This window comes from Osmerus eperlanus, chromosome 14, assembly GCF_963692335.1.
Source record: "Osmerus eperlanus chromosome 14, fOsmEpe2.1, whole genome shotgun sequence".
Lineage (NCBI taxonomy): Eukaryota > Metazoa > Chordata > Actinopteri > Osmeriformes > Osmeridae > Osmerus > Osmerus eperlanus.
In genome coordinates, this window is record NC_085031.1 from 9,785,633 (window position 1) to 9,796,956 (window position 11,324).

General features: G+C 44.7%; 1 protein-coding gene across 1 annotated transcript in view; it reads left to right on the forward strand.

The window, feature by feature from the left end:
- The first annotated feature begins 666 nt into the window (after nt 1-666).
- The window catches only part of LOC134033889 (catenin alpha-2-like), a 119,351-nt gene continuing 108,693 nt past the window's right edge, over nt 667-11,324 (forward strand). Inside the window, exon 1 of the mRNA XM_062478174.1 lies at nt 667-881. The gene's annotated coding sequence lies outside the window, so the exon portion shown is untranslated. The remainder of the gene's footprint in view (nt 882-11,324) is intronic.

Sequence of the window (11,324 nt, forward strand, 5' to 3'; positions counted from 1 at the left end):
GATTCATTTTGTATTTGATTGACATGCTATGCCTGGCTGTGGAGAGGCCTACACGGAGGCATGGGGCTCTGCTAGTGGTGGGACGGATCCCAAATGGACTTCATTTTTTTTGTTGCTAAGGGTGACTTCCAGACTGAGGTTGCAGATCTTGCTTGGTTGCAGAAAAGAAGAAATACTCGACACTGCACATCTTTGACATGTCTAGGAGCCCTGAATTGTGAATCTCTAACTCGGGTGCAGACGAATAATACTCTTTGGGAGCTGTTTATTGAAGATTTTTACTTTTTTATTACAGGAATCATTGCTTTTGAGTTTGACTATTTAGTCCCATATATGTCCCTGTCATCATGTAACAGCACAGATGTCCAATTTGTATATATTTTGGGGAGCAGAGTAGTATCATCCAATTGTCCCACTGCAGGAATGCCTGAGTTCCAATTGGCAAAGATGCGCATTACAAATCCTCCGTCAATGTGGCTCACTAGTAGGATGCTTTCTCGAATGAATCACTACGCATGCGGGGATGAGAGCGAGTCCCCTGATTTGACGGCCCTTTCAATGTAGCCTACCTCACTATTTGGCAAGGCACACCCTCTTCCACCGAGCTGCGCACAATCGGCACCTGTCTTCTCTGTGGCTTCAGCCCGTGCGGTGGGAGGGGTCATTATTTGGCAGGGAGCGGAGTAGAGGAGAAGTATTTCCTAGATACCGACAGCCGCGCGTGTAGTGTTTCAGATTCAGCACTGACCGAAAGGAAAGCGCACGGATTTAGGCGTTCCAAGGGAAGATATTGAGAAGGCTATCTGTTTGGAAATACACAATTAATCACAGTCTACATTATACGTATTTTATTGGAGTGAAAGAACTGTCATTTTAATAAGGTAGGTACGAAAGCCAGCTTCAAACACCCGGGTTGTCTTGCCGTTTCACGGCTGCTGGCTGGGTCTGGCAATGAATGAGCATTCACATTCAAATTTAAGCAGTTTTCCTGATATTTGAGTTTGTTGTCAGGTGTAAAACCAGTCTGTTACGAAGGTGACCTGTGTCACTACACGTTTACTTATTTAGTTACGTCGTAACTGGCATAACCGAGTATTTTTCGTGAAGCAAGATATCTGTTTTCAAAGCCGCCGGGTACCATCCAACAAACACGGTGCTGAAGCCTACTCTGACAGCCTTGCTTTCGCGAGCCTCCGATGGCTAGAGCTAGCTTAGCATAGCCCTTAGCTCGGACTGCCTTGTCACCTTTATTGTAGTGAATATCGGTGAAAAAAACAAATTCAACTGTGGTCCTGAATACACGTTTAAAAATGTCTCCAAATACATCGGGATTCCAGTTTAATTTGCCACTATTTTATGAATCTCAAATCAGCATCCTCTCATCTGGACCACCTTCTATTGTCGGTGCGCTTTCCGTTCTCTTCTATCCCGGATAACGATGCCCGGTAATTCTTTGTCTGGGTTATGCTTTTGTCAAATTACAAACATGTGCTCATGCATTAGGCCTAAATATCAGACGTTAATTTTAAAATTCCATCCTATAACATTCCTGGGAAGACTACTTATCTCTTCCTAGCGGAATCATTTTGAATTTTTAATAAGGCTAACTTGCTTGTTTGATGGTTGGGTTCAGGTAAGCTATAGACGCCTTTACTTGGATTTTCGGGTAGAGCTAGTGCTCCTTAGATTCAGAGTTCTGCCCTCCCAGTCGTACAAACATGGATATTTGGTTTATCGTTTCTGTTGGCCTTGGCAGTGAACTGTTGGTATTTGTGAGCTAGTTTATCAGGTTATTGTTTTAATATCAACTTCACTACAGCTAGCCTACGTTATGCGTGGATTGCAGATTGCAAAAAAAGCACCGGTATTATTAGCCTATGCTACACACTTTAGTCGGTGCTGTCGGTGCACAGCAACACTTTTGAAAACAGCTTGATTTTGCATTATGTTGGGTGAAAAGTCTGAATTAGTTTTGGGGCGACTTTCTTGTAATATAAGCCTGGTTAATAATCTTAAATAGCCTCATGCTTTCCGTTCTATTATCAAACAGTGAGAGTAGGCTGTAAATACACAACAAAACAGTAGGCTACGTGATCGTTCTATTAGGCTATTGGTAAAATACACAGTTTATCAATCATGTTTAATATCGAGGTCAGATCGACCATAAATGTAGTCTATCGACTGTTGTGTTCGTCAGTCGGTAGCCTATCTCTCTATGCTCTGTGGCTGTAGCTGCGTGTTAGCATTTCTTCTTGGCTTTTCTCTGCGAAACAGTCTTGTGAGGTGTAGTACAGCTGGAGTTATGACTCAGTGTGTAGTTTGCCACATTATGTCCCCGGTAACCGGAGCCGTGTGTGGAATCTACCATGGGCTCTGGGGGTCAGAAAGTGGCTGCATTTAGAACGTGAACTTTTGATTGGCGTGGAGGCATGCGGACAGGACACTCAGTGACAGTGTTGAACACATGTAGCCTATGAGAAAAACACAACCATATATATATGGTTGTGTTTTTCTCAATGGATTTTTGAATGTTTCTGTAATAGGGAACATGAAAGTGAATTTTTCCATTTACTTAATTTGAATAGAACACATAGGAATACAGTTTATTCCTATATGAATGGGAAATTGCACCACCTAATCGTATAGGCTAATGCATTGCACACACGGTTGAGCAATTTATTTAAAATGTATAGGCTAATTAATTAATATTTTCCATACAGTCCCTATCAACACAGGTTAATAGGGACTGTTTTGTATGTTGTGTTGTTATCTCACAGACAGTATGACAGTAAGTGCAGCGCAATACTTTGATTGAAAGTAGTGTCAGAACACAAAAATTGGTCCTGTATCTTGTTGTGTTTAGACAGAGTTAGATTTGTGGCTTAGTTCCATAGAGACCAGCCTGTGGACTTTCACCATAACAAAGTGTATCCTGGGAGACAAGGCCATGCCTGCAGGGCACGGTTGCTGCTGGACAGTCTCAGGGTAGCCATAGTATCTCTATACTAGTAGAGTTATGCACCACTAGAGAAGAAGAGCTCAGTCTTTCATTCCAACTCTAAACATTTCAACTCTCTCAAGGTCTTGAAGGGGGCAATGAGCTTACTTGAAAACTGTGAACAAACTCTTGTATCTGTTTGGAGGAATCAATAGCATTGACGTGTGAATCCAACATATCAATTTCAGCTCTCTTACACCGCACATCAAATACTTTACCTTCACATAATACAAGAGTCCATTCTTTTGGACATTGTATCAGACAGTTGTTTAGAATAAGGTTGGGCAAACTGTATTGTGTGAGATAGGCCTACTTAATTAGTTACATTGCTGTAATGTCAAATATAGCAGGCTTGAGTTTCCAATGTTATGACTTGACCATATTTTTTATGCAAAATTCAGTAACTGAGGGTGTCTTATCAAGATCATTTTATCACCCAGATCTACTTTTAATTGATGCCTGCCTAGTGCCTGTTTTCAAAGACCGCGGTGCACCAAGTAAATCTCTTTCTTTAGTTCTGTTCGGCCCAGTGATTTTAGTTGGTTGCATTTTGTATTGCTCGACTTTTTGAAGAGCCCACATGAAGTGACCGTAGGATTCATAGCGATGATCTCGTGACAGTACCGCCACGTTTGGGAGTACGGCCTTTCAGCGACCACTTTAGTCTGGGAGAATGGAAGCATTGGACTCCACTGTCCAGCACTCTCATGTGTGTGTCAAACAGTCAAAGACGACACGTCCCACCAGTCAGGGCCTAGGTCTCTATGGACACTGGTTAGCAACCCAACAACACCGTTTAATGCTTTGAATTATGCAATATACAAAAGAATTACATCATCAATCATATTATTTGCATTAAAATAATATCAAGAATTCTAGTTGTCAGGCCAAGCGCAGACCGTCAAATGAACTCAACTTTAATCTTTTATTGTAATTAGCTGATTATTGCATTTCACTGCTTACTGCTGAGGCACTGTTTATTTGTTTTGGGGCGTTCAGTTGATGAATCGGTCCTTGGAAGTCTTTTGGGCACAGAAAGAAAGCACCCCTCTTGCAAAATGAAAGCGCTTCTCTGATAGAAACGTGAGTAATTAAGGGTGCAATTACCTGTGATAAAGTCCCTATTGGCCTAATTAGAAAGGGTTTGGGTTAGGGAGAAATTAGGTGGATGGAGACTAACAAAAACATTAAAAACACAGGTCCATTCCAGAAAAGAGACCCATCTCCGAAAACGTCCAGTGTACGGTGTCTAGGGACAGGGGAGATGTAGGGCGTTTATAACACTGTTTCGGGGTGTCTATAACTTTTGCATTAAGAATATTTAATGATCCTCTCCCGGTATAAAGATATCTCTCCTCTTTTTATCGCAGGCATTATTGATTTTGAGAATGTTGCATTAACATGTAGAATGTTAATGCAGTCTTCTTGTTCTCTGCCTCTCTCTTGGATGTCGGTGGCTTCGTTGACAAGCCGACCTTTCTACGTTCACTAACTGACAGCGTTGATTGCAGAGTGGAAGCCTGTTCCATCAGACACAACGTTTGGTATCTTCTTTAAAGTGGATCACCTTGTCCTCTCCAAGTGCCCACTTTGAACCTCTGCAACTCTATGCCCTTGGCTTGAGTGACTACTGAGCCTTTAATTTTTACCCTTCAGAGTCCAGAATAATCTCACTTTAGGACTGTGTCAAATCCCGTTCGTCATTAAAAGAAAAGTCTTTGGGATATTTTGTGAGGGAGACCGCCAGGGGAGAGCAGTCTAAGTGACTTCGCAACCCAAGCCTCAAATATCTTTCTTGTCCTTCCAGGAGTCTAGATGAAGCACGTAACACCAGAGTTTGTTGGCCATCAGCCTGTGTTATGGAAACAGATGGTTGACAGCTCTCTATATCTCTGAAGCCACGGCGTCATTGCTGTGACCCTTCACAGTGGAAGCCCTGCAGAGCAGTTTGATCACCATGACATAGTTTGATGTCCTTCAGAAGAAGCGCAGATGAATCAGTGCTGTGATCAGCTGCTCTTGTGGAAGCCTTTCAACCAGAGGTGTCTACAAGGCATCAAGATTCATTTTCGTTCCTTCATGGGAAACCTTTTCCAGAGCAGTCGAGGCTCACCTTTGAAAGACCTTGAGCTGCGTCAGTGTTTTTAGAGTTTTTCCATCACCTCTAGCCTCGGGATCCTGAGTTACTTAGCCCCTTTGAATCACCTGCCTGCAGCCCTGCAGACTGCTGTCTGACCTGGGCTGCCTTCGTTCCAGACTGGGGCCAGTCACAGGCTCTGGGTGTTGAGATCCAGCGTGACAAACCAGCCAGAGGCTTTCCACCGGCTGCCATTCTGACGGTAATGAGATGGAGACGTTGCCCTTTAAAAGCAGACACTTTTGAAGGGATTTAATTTGTAGCAATTTAAATGGTGGAGCATGCGGTTCGATTACTGCTCTCCGGAGTCATTCCTTCTTCATTCCTTTTAATAAAAGTGCAAGCTATAGACCAGTTTTATAGGAAAGGTAAGCTTAAATGACTTATTTTGTGATCTGGCACTATATATATATATTTTTTTTTACTTGACCTTCCAGGGGGGGGGGGGGCGGGGGGGGTGCCGTTGGGGGGGCGGGCCCCCACTAATATAATGGTAGGGGAAACACTGCAGAAGGTTGTTGGTTCGATTCCCGGCCGTGCCAAATGACGTTGTGTCCTTGGGCAAGGCACTTCACCCTACTTGCCTCGGGGAGAATGTCCCTGTACTTACTGTAAGTCGCTCTGGATAAGAGCTAAATGACTAAATGTAAATGTATTTCAAGTCCATGCGGGCCCTTCTTTCAGTTGCCCCACAGCACAACAGTACACAGTCTAGTCTCTATCAGCACAATCTTGTGTTTGCTGCGCGACGGTGAGGATGTGATATTCCTATCCTTGATGTTCCTTCACGGCACTCTGGGCATATCTACTCTTTCTCTCTACTTTTCTCCCTCTCGTTCTCGCTCTCTCTCTCTCTTTTTCTCTCTCTTTTATCTCTCTCCCTTCAATTCTTTACTTCTGCCTCGCTGTCTCCGCTGTGCAGACAGAGAAACACACCCGTTTTCTTTCTTTCTGTTCAGTCCTTCACCTCCCGTCTTCACCTCTGGTCCTCTCTCGCTTACTCTCTCGCTTACTCTCTCGCTTACTCTCTTTCTCTTGCTCTCTCTCTCATATCTCTGTCTCTCTCTCTTGTTTATTCCTTCTCTCTGCCCTGTTGTCCCTCTAGTTCCATTTGCAGTAAATCGGAGAGGAGAATCTAGCTGGAGGGCTCAGAGGCAGGCGCCGTCTGCCCACCCCCCCATCTCCATTGTCCCTGGTGCAGCACTGTCTCTCTCTCCACACACACACACACACACACACACACACACACACACACACACACACACACACACACACACACACACACACACACACACACACACACACACACACACACACACACACACACAAAATGCATCTGGAACTCAGTGTGGCCCCCTGTTCAGGCATTGCTCCTCCCCTGCAGTTCACACGTCTCTGTGGTAATGTGTCTTTTGTTGAACAGGGGCTGTGTTTTTCTGTCTTTTCCAACCCCATCTCTCTTGTTATCATGGTCATATTCCCCTACCATTCTTTTTCGGAAATTTCACATTTGAACGCCCCCCTTTTTTCTACAGAGAACACCATCTGTCAATCAACCCTTCCATTCATAATCTCTTTCGCACACACTCTCCTTCCTGTAGAGTCATGGTTCCTGCCGTCAAAATATGTTTGAATACTGCACGTGACGTGGATTTCTTTGTTTCGCGTGTGGTGGAAATACAAACCCAGTCTTTCACAAATGAAGTTGCTCGCAGAAGCCAATTTACATTTAATCCTCCCATACTTGTGATGAATCACTTTGCCAGAATGCCAAAGCACTAAAGAGCCAACATAGAACAATAACAATAACAACAATAACAACAACAGGAAACAAATTGTGCAAAACTCATTTCAAAGCCTTATGAATGTCCTTTTTTAAGACTCAAAAATGGGAAGTGAATAGATGTTGCGTTGGTTTTTGTTTTTAATTTAATCAATTTATTACATTTGGATTAAATATTGCAGTGTCGAAGTTTTGGTATGTGGCTTATCTCCTGTCAGTCCATGCCCACGTCTTTAACATGAATCCCCCATGTGCTCTGGCTGAGCCTGACTATGATGCTCCACAGGCAGCAGGTGGCATTTGATCCCCCCCACACACACAGACAGAACCCAGGGTGCTAAATTATGTTTCTTAAGAAAATACAAATTCTTGAGCATGTAGGAAGGAAAGCTGTATTGTTAGGAATGTTATGTGTGTGATTTTACAGTCGGCGTGTTTGTAGGTGGTTGTGGCGCTGACTGTGTTGTTGGATCAAAGAGGCTCAGGGAGACACCCCCACGCTGCTGGGAGACACCCCCACGTTCTCCATGTTCTCTGTTTCACCTGCTGGTTCTACTTCTCATGTTCTACAAAGACGGCCTTTGGTGTTTTGAAAAGGAATAATTAGGGGGAGCGGCGTGAAATTGGAAAATTAATTTACGTCCAGAAAGAGTGTGAGTGTGTGTGTGTGTTGGAGACAGGGCTCGTGGTTGTGTGTTGTGTGACTACTACAGTCACCCATCCAAAGACACCAGAGGTTGTACCTCATTTACTTCTCCTTTCGTGCTGCAGCTTTTCTACCGCAAACATACAAAGCAACTCCAAAGCCCCCAAATCATTTTCAACCAGTAAAACCAAAAAGATAACCTTGAATCAAGACAATCTCATACACACCTGAACCAAATTGCTTGTCAGTCTCGTCAGTTGTGAAAAATGTTATTGGTTTAAGCCTGATCAATTTGTTGCTGGAAAAAAAAGTAATAAAGAATATAAACCGTAATTTTGTCGGAAAAGCAATCTGATTCTGTCATCGTGGCCTTTTTATTTACTAATGAGACCCGCAGTGGAAGGAAAATGTGTACGACGGATCATTTGTTTCTCGACCGCAATAAAGAAGGAATTTGTCTTCTAATGTGTCTGCCATGTGAGGGGAAGGCTGACTGATCTGTGTAGCCTTACCTTCTTTGTATCTCCCACTGCATCTGGGCTGGACATTAGAGAGCAGTGCTGGGGAGCTGGTGGGATGGGACTGGGACTGGGTGGCTGGGACTGGAAGACTGGGGTGTTAGGCTGGGACTGGGAGCCTGGTGGGCTGGGACTGGGAGCCTGGTGATTAGTCTGAGTCTGATCTGTATGCTGTGAAGACCACTGCCTTGAAAGCCACTAACACAGATGTCACACCACTGTGATGCGACTTTGATTCATTGCATCGTTTGTAGCATGTGTAGATTCCAGCAAGGGAGGGGGGTGGTGTGTGTGTGTGTGTGTGTGTGTGGGGGGGGGGGGGGGTAGGGTGGGATGGGATGGTGAAAACCATGGATGACTATGAATTGATTTGGCTCAGTTATTCAAAGGTCAGAGATTCCAGTGCTCATAAAAGCGAGGTGATACTTGCACATTTAGTGTTAGGCCTCCCCCTCCCATTGCGTCTCGAAGATGAGTTGCCTTGATTTATGAAGGTGATCATCAAGGTGAAGATCACAGCTCTTCACCTCATCCTGTAAGCAGTCTTCTCACTGCATCTCTATTGAACTTGCACAGTATGAATATGTTTGGGGAGTGTATGTGTGTGTGTGTGTGTGTGTGTGTCGGGGTGTGTGTTGGGCTGTGTGTTGGGGTGTGCTCTGAGGCCTCACAAATGTTCCCTGCTGCTTTGATCAGCCTACTCTGGTTGCTCTGTGGTGTGTATTTGTGTTAGGTTGTGTTGTGCTCTGTGTGTGTGTGTAGTGAGTGTATATGCTTTGAAACCCCAACTCTGGAGAGCAGCGATATGACAGTTTGAGCCTCGACTGCTGCTTCAGAGACTTTTCCACTTTACTAGCCAAACTGTGTTTGAGTGTGTGAATGTGTGTGTGTATGTGCACGCCTAGAGGCTCTGAATCTGGGCCACTGCAGTGTCAACATATTACCTCCCTAATTATTTGAAAGGATAGCTGGATTTCTGAACTCCCAGGCGTGTGATGTCACATTGTATAGACATGGATTTCCATGTGGATTTTCTGTAAGCAGACTGCTGTACTTTAAGAAGTTTACTATTCTGACACTTGCATTAGGCGGTCGGCAGATACTTATTTAGGATTTACATAATTTCAGGAAGAGAGAGGGAGATGGAGATTGCGACAAAGTGCAGGTTTTGCTGGAAAAGCGGGCACTTTTTTGACATGCACTTATGAATTATTGAGAGAGCCTGTCTTTGAGTCATCATAACTTGGCGTCACTGTGACGCTGCTCTCTTAACTCTTCTCTCATATTCGTATCCATACAGCTTAGTGGAAGTGGTCTCTGAGCATATCATAGCTACAGTCTTTTTACCTTAGTGGAACTTAGCCAGACATTGCAATCGTAGCCAGTGAAGTGTGTGAGAGACAGACGGAGAGACAGAGAGAGAGACAGAGAGAGAGAGAGAGAGACAGAGAGAGAGAGAGAGAGAGAGAGAGAGAGAGAGAGACAGAGAGAGAGAGAGACAGAGAGAGAGAGAGAGAGAGAGACAGAGAGAGAGGGAGAGAGAGAGACAGAGAGAGAGAGAGAGAGAGAGAGAGAGAGAGAGAGAGAGAGAGAGAGAGAGAGAGAGAGAGAGAGAGAGAGAGAGAGAGAGAGAGAGAGAGAGAGAGAGAGAGACCTGTGGCTGAATGGTATTTGAAAAGCTGCCGGGAAGTGATTTGGTAACATATTGACCAGACATAATCTCTGAGTAGTTTGTCGTAGAGATATGCAGGCGTCCACTGTCAGCAGTTTCTAAGGAGATGATGCAGTCTACAAGATGTAGTGTTCTTTCCTGTCTGTTGTTCTAAAGGCAGGAAGAAAGAGGAGGGGTGACAGATGGGGGGAGGGAGGGTGCGTATTGAGCATTCATGCGGTAAAGCATCGTTCATGTCCGGGACACAAGTGTGCACGCACACACAAAGCTGGTATAGGTTTGACCTTATTTTGTAGCCCCCCCCCCCCCCCCCACACACACACACACACACACACCAACCCATGGATACTTATCATGGCATTGACCTCATTTACTCATTTATGGTGTAGGGCTAGAATCAGTAATCTGTGTCAACATGGCCTGCCGACAGGGAATAAGACCATGACCTCATCCAGACCATATGAATGGATGCTGTAGTTCACATTCATTTAGCATGTTCTCAGTATTTTGTTGTCTAATTCTTTTTAATTTCCCATGTCACAGCTCTATAGGTCAGTGAAGAAGGAAACAGAGTCATAAAGTCTCTGTGTTTGAAACATTTTAATATCCGTGGCTGCAGTATCCTGCCTTGAGCCACTCGAGGGATTCATCTGACAATTCAATTCGGTGCAATGAAATGCAGTTCAGTTTAGTTCAATTATCAATGCCTAAACAGAGGTAACACAATGGAAAGCTATCCGGCAGACATTGCCAGTGTCAGGGATCGAACCGTGCTCTCCATAGACGCTCTCACAGAGGCTGAGGTGGGTCCTGAATGCAGGGCCAGCGGGCTGGGGCTCGCTGTTACGCAACGCCTGACGGACATCTGCTGTCAGCTGACTGCAGCCCAAATGGCATGTCATGATAAGTAGAAAGAAACACAATACATTGTCATCTCAGTAAGCGGATTGGAGATTTCCCTAGATATGAGTGTGGTTCTTGTGCTGGTTCTTTAGTAAATCCTGATCTTCAGAGTAGGAGTAAGCACATTCAGTACGTGTGGTTGTGTGTGGCTGTGTGTGGTTGTGTGTGGCTGTGTGTGGTTGTGTGTGGCTGTGTGTGGCTGGGAGGGTTTAGCGTGTTTAGTGTATTTGTTTGACTGTGACTGTAGCATTTGGCAGTGTGCTTGTGTTCACCGTATTTAATATGGGTGGTTGTGTGTGTGCAGATTATCTCTGATATTTAGGGTATCTCCTGTACTTGTATCTGATCTCTTGTAGTTTAGCCTAGTTTCTCTGTCCTTGGTAACAGGCCATGACGGACAGCTGCTACCAGAAGCCTTGTAGACGATGCTTGTAGACGATGCAGGTTGCCCGATCACCTCCCCACCAGAGCTACGGGCTGGGCAGAGGGCTGAGGATGGGATTGATTTCTATTCTGTGGTTTTGAAAGGAGTCCAAGACACCATGATGAGTGTTCAGTGAGGATCTCAGCTGGTGTGCCACTTTGCAAAGATGCCAAATCCCTACGCTCCCTCCCCTGCCCCCGCCCCGCCCCCAACTGAACTCAGTATGACTTGACAGGTCTTCTC